Raw genomic sequence first — 13,177 nt, 5'->3', positions numbered from 1 at the left:
ACACACACGCACGCACGCACATACACAAACTAAAAATAATTTTAGCTCTTTAAAAAAAATTTGCTAAACATTTCAAAACCAAATAATGTATCATTTGCTTTTCATTTTCACAACCACTTAACCTTACACTCACTACTATTAGTTGAAACAAAAATAAGAACATATTAAAATGCCTACATATTAACAATTCCAAATATAAAATCACTGTAATAAGAGGTAGATGCTATACAGTGAGCTAAGATCAATAAATTTAATTGATTCAAAGACAGATGAAAAGAAGTGTGCTGAAAAGATAAATGTTTCATTTTGTACAGTAAGTTTAAAGTATGGAATAGAGCCCACCATGCTCAAAATCCTGGGTCTGGTCCCTAATAGTGTAAGTAAATAAATCATAACATGGCCTAAATAACTCTGCTGCTAAAACTAGGAACTCACTTGAACAGGAAGCTGACTTTTACATTTGTTAGAAAAATATCAGAATTTTAAATTTTCTGTTATAATGAATAAGACCAATATATAAAGTAGTTCAGTTCAACTACTAGCAGAAACGTTAATAAAGCAGATTTAAAATAAAAGTGCTACATTTTAGGCCATAAATCAAGTCTTAACATATTAAAAAGAAAATAATCTTTTATATCTTCTTAGCTTATAATGATAGCAAGAGAAACTATAGACACTTTACAAACATATGGAGATTGAACAATTAATGCATTGTGTAGGTAACTACAAATCAAAGAGGAAATTTTAAAATTCCTAGAGTCAAATGGGGAAAAAAAAAAAAAAAAGCTTTAACAGAACCTCTGGGATAGAGCAAAGATGTTCCGAGAGCAGCAGATGTCTGTGTTTATACCTAAACTGCAGAATATTGAGATTTAATGAACTCCTCAGGTAAGAAACAACAGGTCAAGCTTGAAAGCAGTAGATGCGGAAAATAATAAAGACCAGGGATGAAATTAATAAACAGAAACTAAAGAAGAGTGTGAAGAACCACAGAACCCAAGTGTTGGTACTTTGAAACTATAAAAAGACATAGAGCAATCAGTGCTAGGTTTATAAATCATCTATACTCCTCAGCCTCAATGTAAACACCAATCTTGACCTATAGATATCCACTAATGGTATAACAGCTTTCAATATTTCATTTTTCATTCCAAATTATGAATCTTCATAATTTCAAAAACCACTTTCATCAAAATCAGTAATGTACAATATACAGGATATACACTGGTCTGGGCATGTGCAGAGCCATACTTAAGTATGGTGTTGGTTTTAGTGTTACAAGGGTGCATGGTGTGATCTTAGCTACTGAAATAATTTAGTGGCAAATGTTTCACCTATGCAGCTTGAAATGAAAATAACTAAATGAAAACTGTTTTCTATTCAAAAAGGCTACATGCCATATTAATTCAAAATATGCTTACCAATGTACCCAGCTAGAGAACCCACCTCTTTTTAAGTTATAATAAAAGCAATAATTCTGAATTAACAAAGATGGTCTCACTAGAAAGTACTCTTCAAATTTTCCATAATTCTCAAGGAAGAAGAAAACAAAAACTGAGAAGTAAATTTACCGCAATTATTGTCCTAGGTCCAGAGGCTTTTCAAACAATTGCAACATGAATATAGTACAATGAATCAGATACAAGTAACCAAATATGTACAAAAGTATCTAAACACATAAAGTTGAGACAAAGAAACCAAGAATTTTGTCTTTAAAATCATGGTTTCCTAGAACTAGGGAAGCAGAGGCAAAAGGATCACAAGTTCAAGGCTAGCCTAGACTACATAGTGAGAGACTATCTCAAAAGGCAAAAATAATAATAAAATCATGGTTTGCTATCAATAAAATACAGTCTCTATGAAAAACAAACTGCTCAAAACATCTCAAAAGCATCAACCCTATCTATAAATGGGTCACATTAATGTCTAATTCTTTTTTCTATTTTGAAACAATCTCTACATAGCCCTTGTTGTCCTGGAACTTGCTATGTAGACCAGGTTGGCCTCAAACTCACAAAGATCTATCTGCCTATGCTGAGATTAAAGGTGTGGGCCTCACCTGGCTTAATATTTCTCCTGTTCCCACAACATTCCTACATTATGTAAAGGACAGTTTAGAATAGACTTCTAGGAATGCCTTTACAGAAAAACTTCACGGCTCAGGGCTGGAGAGATGCTCAGTATGTAAGAACACTTGATGCACAGGAATGTAGACCTAGTTCTGAGCCCAGCAACCACACAAAAAGCCAGCTGGGCCACCCTCCTGTAACCCCAGCACTGGGAAGAGGAGGGGTAAGCAGAAAAAGGAGACAGCCGGGTTTTCACAGTACTTGTACACCAGTCTAGCTCCAGGTTTAGTGAGAGTCCCTTTCTCAAAGAAATAAGGTAGAAATTATGGTACTATACAAACAAGGAGATTTGAATGCTGCAGAACATTTGGCCTTCCATTTCAAAGTAGAAACTATCCTAAAGAATCTGCAAGCTTTTGAATATAAGCTAATGATACTTCCTTTCTATTTATCCCAATCAGGAAATCCTTTTTGCAAAAGTTTGGACCAGGAACATTCCCCAAAAGCCCTTGTGTTAAAGGCTTGGTTCCCCAGGCAAGGTGCTATGACAAAGCCTTCAGTAGTGAGGGCTAGTAGGAAGTCTAGAGTCATTAGGGATATGTCCTAAAAGGGAACTGTGCATCCTTGGTCTCTTTCTTATAGCCCAGGCATAGAATGACTAGTTTGCTCTGCCACATGCTGCTAAGTGTGATGTGCTGCCTCGCCACTGGCCCAAAACAACAGGTGTCAGTCACAGAAAGACACCTCCAAACTGTGAGCCAAAACAGCTTTTACTAAGTGATTGATCCTAATAATCCTCTCTGTAGAAGACTGCCAAGTACCTTGATACGTATTACAGCTTTAACGTTTGCAAATGAGAGTAAAGCTCCCACATATTACAAAATTTGATCCTTAAGAACTGTCCTGTCCCACCTTTTCCAGATAAAGAAGTTTTACTGGGAGAGGCCATGATTGCATGGCTGAGTTATGAGTATCCACGTCTGTCTCGCAGTCTCATGACAATATCTGAAACCTACTAAATTACACCCTCAGGCAATCAAAATAATTTAAAGAGCCCTCTTTTCACCACTTTAACACTTTCACAAGACACTACTCTATGTATGTTCTTACTGTGGTCATTCTGCACTGGGTCTGGAGGAAACATTTAAGAATTAAGGACTGTGCCAGGCAATGGAGGCGCACACCTGTAATCGCAGCACTTGGGAGGCAGAGGCAGGTGGATCTCTGTGAGTTCGAGGCCAGCCTGGGCTAGAGTGAGCTCCAGGACAGGCTCCAAAGCTACACAGAGAAACCCTGTCTCGAGGAAAAAAAGAAAAAAAAAAAGAATCAAGGACTGTAGCTGTATCAATAAGCCAGGTGCCTGATACCCTCCCCATCACATAGTAAATTCCACCATTTGGAATAATAATTCCAGGGCACCAAGAAAACTACAATAAAGAATCCCAAAAATCCTCTGCTTTCCCAAATATTCTAATAAAAGGAAATCATTCACAACAAAACCAGAGGTAAATGAGTATCATCTATCAATTCCTGGAGCTAACTATACCCAATCTGATGTCTTCAAAAACCCAATACTTCCTGCTGCCAAAAAGAAGAGGGTTGGCTTGATTTTACTCTATTTTTAAAAAAAAAAAAAAAAAGTTTTACAAACTTGCAGAACCAAATAGTACAAATATGGAAAAAAAAATTATTTGTTGCAACAAAATAGAATATAAAAATATAAAATAGCATCACATATACACAAGGTGGCAGTATTCTCCTAGGAGATGTGTAGTTTGCAAACTCCATTTTCCCACTCCCCAGGCCTGTTACTCAGTCATTAAGTGAAATGTTTAGACCAGTACTGTTACTACTAATCCATAGGGAGTTCCTTTGTTTCGTCTTAAATAGGCAGGCTCACTTCTGAGTCTGTACCTGGAGACTAATCATCACATCCCCACTCCTCTTTAATAGTAAGTTACAAGCTTCTGAGTGTGTGTGGCTTCTGCCATTACTTTTTCTAAGGATGGTATTCTCATGCAAACATCAGGAAAGGATAAAGCTAGCTCACCTACTTTCACTCTGGGTTAACAACTTTTTAAGATCAGTTAGCTAATAACTTTCAAAGCTTTTCTGATAGAATTCTAGTGAAAAGTGTCTTACTTCTTACTCAGTTCCGATGAAGGAAAGCTTTGGCCTATCTGTCCAGTTTAAAGTGAGAAACAGCTTTTGGAAGAGTGAGAAGCAAAGAATGCCAGTAAAGACTCAGTGCTGGCCAGGGAGCCTCAGGGTGAGCCACTTTCAAACCCATCGCACATGCACGCAGTGTGCAGAGATTCTAACCCTCCTCAAGATTTTCTAATAAAGAGCTTTGTAGACCTTCTCTCCAGCCCCCGCCAAGCCCTGCTGGTCCAACAACCCACTTATAAAATGAACACACAGCCACTTACATTATTTAAACTGTTTGGCCATTGGCTCAGGCCTACCATTGTCTAGCTCTTACTCTTATATTCAGCCCATTTCTATTAATCTATACTTTGTCACGTGGCTCATGGCTTACCAGTACCTTACATCTTGCTTTTCATGGCGGCGGCTGGCAGCGTCTCTGTCTACCCTGCAAGACTCCCGAAAGTTGTTTGCGTCCTTCTCCGGGTTCTCAAGTAGTATTATATCCTTCTGAGGTCTTTGATGTAGTTGAAGCTAGATAGTTACAATTTTCCTTAGTTATGATAAAAGATAAGTTAGATGGGCTGGAGAGATGGCTCAGAGGTTAAAAGCACTGACTGCTCTCCCAGAGGTCCTGAGTTCAATTCCCAGCAACCACATGGTGGCTCACAACCATCTGTAATGAGATCTGGCGCCCTCTTCTGGCCTGCAGTCATACATACTGTATAAATAATAATAAATAAATAAATCTTTAAAAAAAAAAAAAAAGATACGTTAGATATGAAACCTTAGACTCATGAATATAGGATAGAATATTTTGTTTAATTTTGCCAAAACAAAGACTAGATATTGTAACTGTAATTCTTGCTTGATAATTGTTTTGTTATATGTAATTTTACTATGTAAAAGTTAAAACCTTCCTTTTTAAAAAAAAAGAAAAGGGAAAGCGCTGTGGATATCGCTCTGTTAAATAAAATGCTGATTGGCCAGTAGCCAGGCAGAAAGTATAGGCGGGACAAGAGAGAAGAGAATTCTGGGAGGTGGGAGGCTGGGGCAGAGAGATGCAGCCAGCCGCCACCATGAAAAGCAAGATGTAAGGTACTGGTAAGCCACGAGCCACGTGGCAAAGTATAGATTAATAGAAATGGGCTAAATATAAGAGTAAGAGCTAGACAATGGTAGGCCTGAGCTAATGGCCAAGCAGTTTAAATAATATAAACGTCTGTATGTTCATTTTATAAGTGGGCTGTCAGACTGCTGGGGCTTAGTAGGACCTGGAGAGCTTTCCAGTTACATAACTGTATATATTACAGAACACATATACAAAACCAGCCATGGGCACCCATGGAGAGACAGAATACTCAGGAGTCACACAGAAGAAAATGAAAACGAGAAGCCTCTTAGCAAACACCATAAACCCAGTAGTACAGTCACCACTCCCTGAACCCGAGGCAGCGTGCTGCTCAGCCCTGGAACTCCAGTGTCATCTTTCATATGCTGAAAGGAATTCCATCAGATTTTGTTACCAGAAAAGGAAAATGGAGTTTCTGACTTTTTTTTAATAAATAATTTTTTTCTTTATTATTATATGTTTTAAATTTTATACATCAGCCATGGGTTCCCCTGTCCTCCCCCTCCCACCTCCACCCCCGCCTCCCCCCCAGCCCCTCCCCACCATTCCCATGTCCTCCAGGATCAAGGCACCCCTGGGGATTCATTTAAACCTGGTAGATTCAGTACAGGCAGGTCCTGTCACCTCCTTCCAGACTGAGCAAAGTGTCCATGTGTAAGCCCAAGGTTTCAAACAGCCAGCTCATGAACTAAGGACAGATCCTGGTCCCACAGACTGGATGCCTCCCAAACAGATCAAGCTATTCAATGGTCTCACTTATCCAGAGGGCCTGATCCAGCTGGGGGCTCCACAGCCTTTGGTTCATAATTCATGTGCTTCCATTCGTTTGGCTATTTGTCCCTGTGCTTTTTGCAATCTTGGATTCAACAATTCACGCTCTTGCAGACCCTACTCTTTCTCGACAGTTGGACACCTGGAGCTCCACCTGGGGCTGGGCTGAGGATCTCTGCATCCACTTCCATCACTTATTGGATGAGAGTTCCAAGACGACTGTTAGAGTGTTTGGCCATCTGATCACCAGACTAGGTCAGATCAGGCTTTCTCTCGACCATTGCCAGCAGACTACAGAGGATATATCATTGTGGATTTCTGAGGACCTCTCGAGCACTCTGCCTATTCCTGGTCTCATGTGGTCTTCATTTATCATTGTCTGTTATTCCTCATTCTCCCTTTCTGTTCTTGATCCAGCTGGGATCTCCTGATCCCCTAAGCTTTCTTTCCCTCAAATCTTGCCCTTCATTACTCCCACTGTCATCCAGGTTGTTCATGTAGATCTCATCCATTTCTCTGTCATTGGGTGATCCTTGGGTCTTTCCTAGGGTCCCATTTTCTAGGTAGCCTCCCTGGAGTTGTGTAGCAGTCTAGTCATCTTTGTTTTACATCTAGTATCCTCCTATGAGTGAGTACATACTGTGTTTGTCCTTCTGAGTTTGGGCAAGACAAAGCGACAGCCTACAGAATGGGAAAAGGTCTTCACCAACCCCACATCTGACAGAGGGCTGATATCCAGAATATATAAAGAACTTAAGAAATTAGACATCAAAATGCCCAACACTCCAATTAAGAAATGGGCTATAGAACTAAACAGAGAATTCTCCACAGAGGAAGTTCAAATGGCTGAAAGACATTTAAGGAATTGCTCAACATCCCTAATTATCCAGGAAATGCAAATCAAAATGACTCTGAGATACCACCTTACACCTGTCAGAATGGCTAAGATCAAAAACACAGAAGACAGCTTATGCTGGGGAGGATGTGGAGCAAGGGGAACTCTCCTCCACTGCTGGTGGGAATGCAAGCTTGTACAGCCACTTTGGAAATCAATATGGCGCTTCCTTAGAAAATTGGGAATACATCTCCCCCAAGACCCAGCTATAGCACTCTTGGGCATATACCCAAGGTATGCTCAATCATACCACAAGAGCATTTGCTCAGGGCATTTGCTCAGCTATGTTCATATCAGCTTTGTTTGTAATAGCCAGAACCTGGAAACAACCTAGATGCCCTTCAACTGAAGAATGGATAAAGAAAATATGGTACATATACACAATGGAGTACTACTCAGCAGAGAAAAACAATGACATCATGAGGTTTGCAGCAAATGGATGGATCTGACATCTTTTTAAAGACAGAAGTCAGTTACAACCATAGCTTCAAACATAAAACAAACCAAATACATATTTTAAATATCTACAGTCAAAATCTTTCATAAATTTGCAGGGTGGGATTAAGGGTTGAAAACTGTGTCTGAAATTAAAAAACAAAACAAGGAAAGATATAGGGAACATTCTTGTACACAAAGAAACAAGGAAGGGTGTCTAAAAAGAGAAAACTGGAGAAGGTGAGGCAACACCAGCCTTTCAAACCAACAGAATAATCTGGCTATCACCACTCACACTAGGCCCTTATCTCAACACTGTTCTTAACTACCACCCCAAATTCTGCCAATTAGAATGTTATTGGTGTATGAGTGTCTCTGGAAATGTAAATACGAATATTAGTCATACATACCTTGGTCTAGAGCAGACACCCACTAACCCTATACAAGCTTGGCACCTACCTTAGGAAGATCCAAAAGGGTTCAAGTAGCTTACTCTATCCAGAAAACAACCCAAATCGGCATCAGGGAAGTGTCAGCTAAGGAAGCAGACAATCTAGATTTTCCTTGTGTTCCCTCAACTGTACTTGGACCCATGCTCTTGTCCCATTCACTATGCTACCCATGAAGTGATTCTGGAAGGCACCAACTGGAAAATGGAACTGACTTCCACTACTCCCCCTCTTGTTCAAGCAACTGGAAGAGGAAGTGGATCTGAAGTTTCCTGAACTGATGACTCAGTAAGTGAGCAAAGTCCTTCAGGAAGAGCCTTGCAGTTCTGTAGAAACTGTAAAGCTGAACAAAACAAAGTTGTCTTAACTCTCAGCAAGGCGGGCAGTCACTACAGATATCAAGTCCCAGTTGTCCTTCAAAGCTGTCTTCAGGGTTAGACCATGCATCCAAGCAAAGGCCTACAAAGGACAAAACTGAACACTACACTTACTCAACATAGTCAGTATTCTTGTTTAGAAAATTGTTTCCTTTTTTACCTACAGTATTATTAATAATCAGCAGCAGTTCCTTCTACTTTGTAACAGGTAGCTGAGATTTTTACCTTTACTTCCAGGAACCCAAAGTCGGGGAAATGAGCCTCACAACGTTTGGAACAGGGACTTAGGAGATGGCTCAGTTGAAAAGAGTACTTGCTGTGAAGGCAAGAGAGAGAACATGAATTCAATTTCCCAGCATCCACATAAAAGCCAGGAATGGTGGTGTGCCTGTGACCTGACACTGAGGGGCAGAAACAGGTGAATAGGAAACCCTGCCTCAAGGCAGTAAAGTGGACAGCAATAGAGAAAGACACCCAAAATCTTCTTCATGGGGACACACACACACAGAGTTTAGAGGACTCAATCACATCAGCTGTATAAACACTGCTCACTTCAACGGCACCATTAGGATGCCACCGTAAACCTAACCTATGACTAGAATTTCTGGCAGTGGGAGCTCAGAATCCACATTTTGCAGAAGCACTCCAAGGATATTCCAGTAGAGCCATTCACACACAAGCACTACTTTGAGGCATGAGCAGAGGTCAAGAGCAGAAGACTCATCTACTGAACGAGGAATACAATACTTGAGGTCAGTGCTGTAAAGTTGACTTGCTCTCTCTCACCAACCTTCTTCCCCAACCCAGAGATTAGCACTGGAAACAGAAAGTAAAAGCCCACCACACCCTCCAGAGAGAGAGCCTAAGTGGAGTTCAGCAGTGACGGGCAACAGCAGGGCAGAGCGGAGAAGGGGAAGGGAGACAAGGAATAGAGATGTGCTTCCCAGACAGGAGGAGCTCACAGATCTCTGCCTACATTTTAAAGGGACTCCGAGAGGGAATAAGAGCTACCCAAAGGAATTTTTACCTAAACCTTAGTAAATGTTATCTGTTGTATAACTTTTCCTAGTTTTATACATGTTAGTCTTACAAGCACAAAATTTTAAAAATTATTTTATCAATTAACTTGCCTCTAATACAAGAATATTTATTCAAAGAACATTTCACACAGTGGCAACAATGAGTCACGGCTCCTCAGCGCCACCAAGAATTTCCAATGAGAGTAAACAGTATCACTGGTGAGGGTGATGTCCATAATCCTGACAATGGCTTGCAACATAGGAAAGAACTCCAGGGTCTGCTCTTCAGTACTACCCAACATCCCAGGGGCAGACATCTGTTAGCTGTGGGTTCTCTCTATTGCAGTGTATTGCTGCCGCTGAGTATCTCTCTACTCCCTAGTCCAGCACTACTTTCTACCAGTTTTGCTCAATAGTTCCATAGTGTTATACCATACTGTAAAGCTATGTGGTTTATAATCAGGATCTATTCCCTTCTTACGTTAGTTCTGGAATATAGCTGTTTTTTACGATTTATTCATTTATTATGTATACAGTGTTCTGTCTGCACATATCCCAACACACCAAAAGAGGACACCAGATCTCTTTACAGATGGTTGTGAGCCACCATGTGGTTGCCGGGAATTGAACTCAGGACCTTTGGAAGAGCAAACAGTGCTCTTAACCTCTGAGCCATCTCTCCAGCCCCGAATATTTACACCTATTTAATACAAAGGGAAAAACTTATTTATACCTATTTAATACAAGGGGAAAAAAGAACAGGTCCAGGAACTTTCAGTAACTTGTTTTTGGTCATCAAACAGTATTTGAAACACTAGAATCCAGATGTGTCCAACTTGCATCGCTGGACCTCATGTCCCCAGGATAGCTATGAAAAAGCCCCAACATAAAATGATAAACTTAATTAAAACATCATGAGGGTTTGTTTTGTTTTGTTTTAACTCCACTGTATGGTTCTCAAACATCAACTTTGTAAGCAAAGTTAACCATACAGCAATGTAAGAAAGTCAGTCACCTGGTTCTAGCACTAACTACAGCCACAGTAAGTTACAAGTAGTCTAAGGCAAGGGACACACAGTGCTCCTTCCTGGCTGAGAGTAGATGGCTTCAATGTGGTGGCATGCAAACTTCCAATTCTCTGGGAGATGACAGAGACTACCACCAACAGAAGCAGAAAAGCATAGGGTTTTTGCATCTATGTGACTGAAGCAAAGCTGTGCAGGAAAGCTACAGGTAACAGAAGAAAGCAAGCAGCATCAATGGGAACTACCAGGGTAAACAGTATTTTCTACATTTCATGCTGTCACCAAAAGTGCAACTCTACATTCTGCTTTTAAATTGCTCACACTTGCCTCTGTGGACACCCTGCACATGGTACACAGATATACATGCAGGCATAACACCATACACATAAATTAACAACAACATCTTTAAAGACTGCTCACTGGGCTGGAGAGATGGCTCAATGGTTAAGAGCACTGGCTGCTCTTCCAAAGGTCCTGAGTTCAATTCCCAGCAACCACATGGTGGCTCACAACCATTTGTAATGAGATCTGGTGCCTTCTTCTGGCCTGCAGGCATACATGCAGGCAGGATACTGTATACATAATAAATAAATCTTTTTTTTTTTTTTAAAAAAAAAAAAAAAGCCTGCTCACTCTCCAGTTATTCCCAGACACAAAAACATTATCACTACTCCTGGGACGTCATGCCCTTTTATGGCTGCTTATCTTTGTATCGCTCTATGTCCCTTCTCTGAAATGCTCTTCACTCCCTTGAGAACTACTAATCCAGGGAGCCAGTCCAAGTATCTCTTCTGAAATGTTACTCCTATCTTTCTCAAGGATTTATGACTCCCTCTGTACACAATGATTATAACATTTATTACATCCTTGACACCGTATCTATCTAGCTCCTCTAGGCTGCCAATCACTTGTGCAATGTTAGAAGGTAGCAGCATAGCACCAGCATACAGCACTCAGTTTCCCTGAGCAAATACTGGTCTCATAATGGTATGGAAATCATTTAAAAGAAATATATTTAGGGTTGGGGATTTAGCTCAGTGGAAGAGCACTGGCCTAGTAAGCACAAGGCTCTGGGTTTGATCCTCAGCTAAAAAAAAAAAAAAAAAGAAAAAAAAAGAAATATATTTTTAAAAAAAAAGTGAAAAACCCAGCTACACACAGACAACTGACAAAACCCTAGGTTTGACCCCAGCATTGGAAAAGTCAAATTTTTATCTGAGTTCAAGTGTCAGAGAAGATAAGCCTCTTGTGAGTCACAGCTAAGAAATGTATCTGATCTGTCAGACTGAGTAAAGGGTGGGGATGGAGCTCAATGCTATTAGAAGACATGTTGGGTTTAAGCATTCCAATAATGTAGAAGGCTGCAAACAGATCCAAATCTGTGACCGTGCACAAAACTCAAGTCCAAGTGGATCAAAGACCTCAACATAAATCCAGTTACTCTGAACCTGATAGAAGAGAAAGTAGGAAGTAGTCTTGAACACATTGGCACAGGAGATCACTTGCTAAATGCTAAATATAACACCAGTAGCACAGACACTGAGAAAAACAATCAATCAATGGGACCTCTTGAAATTGAGAAGTTTTTGTAGAGCAAAGGACATGGTGACAGCCTACAAAATGGGAAAAGATCTTCACCAACCCCACATCTGACACAGTGCTGATATCCAGAATATATAAAGAACTCAAGAAATTAGACATCAAAATGCCCAACACTCCAATTAAGAAATGGGCTATAGAGCTAAACAGAGAATTCTCAACAGAGGAAGCTCAAATGGCTGAAAGACATTTAAGGAATTGCTCAACATTCCTAATCATAAGGGAAATGCAAATCAAAACGACTCTGAGATATCACCTTACACCTGTCAGAATGGCTAAGCTGTCCTGTCAAAATTGTGTGTGATGTATTTCAGTAGCAATGGTGATAGCACTTGGCAATGAAAAATGAAGAATGTTGGGGCTGGAGAGATGGCTCAGTGGTTAAGAGCACCGACTGCTCTTCCAGAGGTCCTGAGTTCAATTCCCAGCAACCACATGGTGGCTCACAACCACTTGTAATGAGATCTGGCGCCCTCTTCTGGCCTGCAGGGACACATGCAGGAAGAATACTGTATACATAATAAGTAAATAAATCTTAAAATAAAAAATAAAATGAAGAATGTTGTTCGGGTTCCATGCAGTTTCAGCCTGTTTCATTTCTTCGAAAACAGTTTGGCTATACTTGCTGGTGGCCATGTGCTGGGGGTAATGCCCTTGTACACTGTAAAGATTTGTCAAGATTTGTCACTTGAATTAGCTTAATAAAACACTGATTGGCCAGTAGCCAGGCAGGAAGTATAGACGGAGCAAGCAAGCTAAGAATGCTGGGAAGAGGAAGGGCGGAGTCAGGGGTTTCCAGCAGACACTGAGGAAGCAAGATGAGAATGTCAAACTGAGAAAAGGTACCCAGCCACGTGGCTAAACACAGTTAAGAATTGTGGGTTAATTTAAGTGGAAGAGCTAATCAGTATATAAGCCTGAGTTAATCACCCAGCAGTTATAATTAATATAAGCTTCTGTGTGGTAATTTGGGAAGTGGATGCTGGGTATTTGGCAGTTGTTGGCAGAACAGAAACTTCCACTTACAGTCATGTCAATAGGAGCAACAGGTAGCAACTGAAATTCAAGGTGTCGGCCCACCAAGAGAAAACTCTCTGATGGGTCAAACTCTTAAGCAAGGCTACAAGACTACAGGCCCCCAGAATACCTTTTGCTTCTGTTGTACCTTTACATGTTTGCTGCTACAGTCTTTCTCTGGCATCTGACACAGTGTGAATAGAAGTGAGGAAAACCTCACTGCCTGTAGTGTAGTGTGTTTATC

At 40.5% G+C, this 13,177-nt stretch overlaps 1 protein-coding gene across 1 annotated transcript in view; it reads right to left on the bottom strand.

The window, feature by feature from the left end:
* Agps (alkylglycerone phosphate synthase) overlaps positions 1-13,177 on the bottom strand; it is a 101,666-nt gene that overhangs the window by 80,438 nt on the left and 8,051 nt on the right. The window lies entirely within an intron of this gene.

This window comes from Onychomys torridus, chromosome 4 (assembly GCF_903995425.1).
Source record: "Onychomys torridus chromosome 4, mOncTor1.1, whole genome shotgun sequence".
NCBI lineage: Eukaryota > Metazoa > Chordata > Mammalia > Rodentia > Cricetidae > Onychomys > Onychomys torridus.
This window is presented reverse-complemented; position numbering and strand designations above follow the sequence as displayed.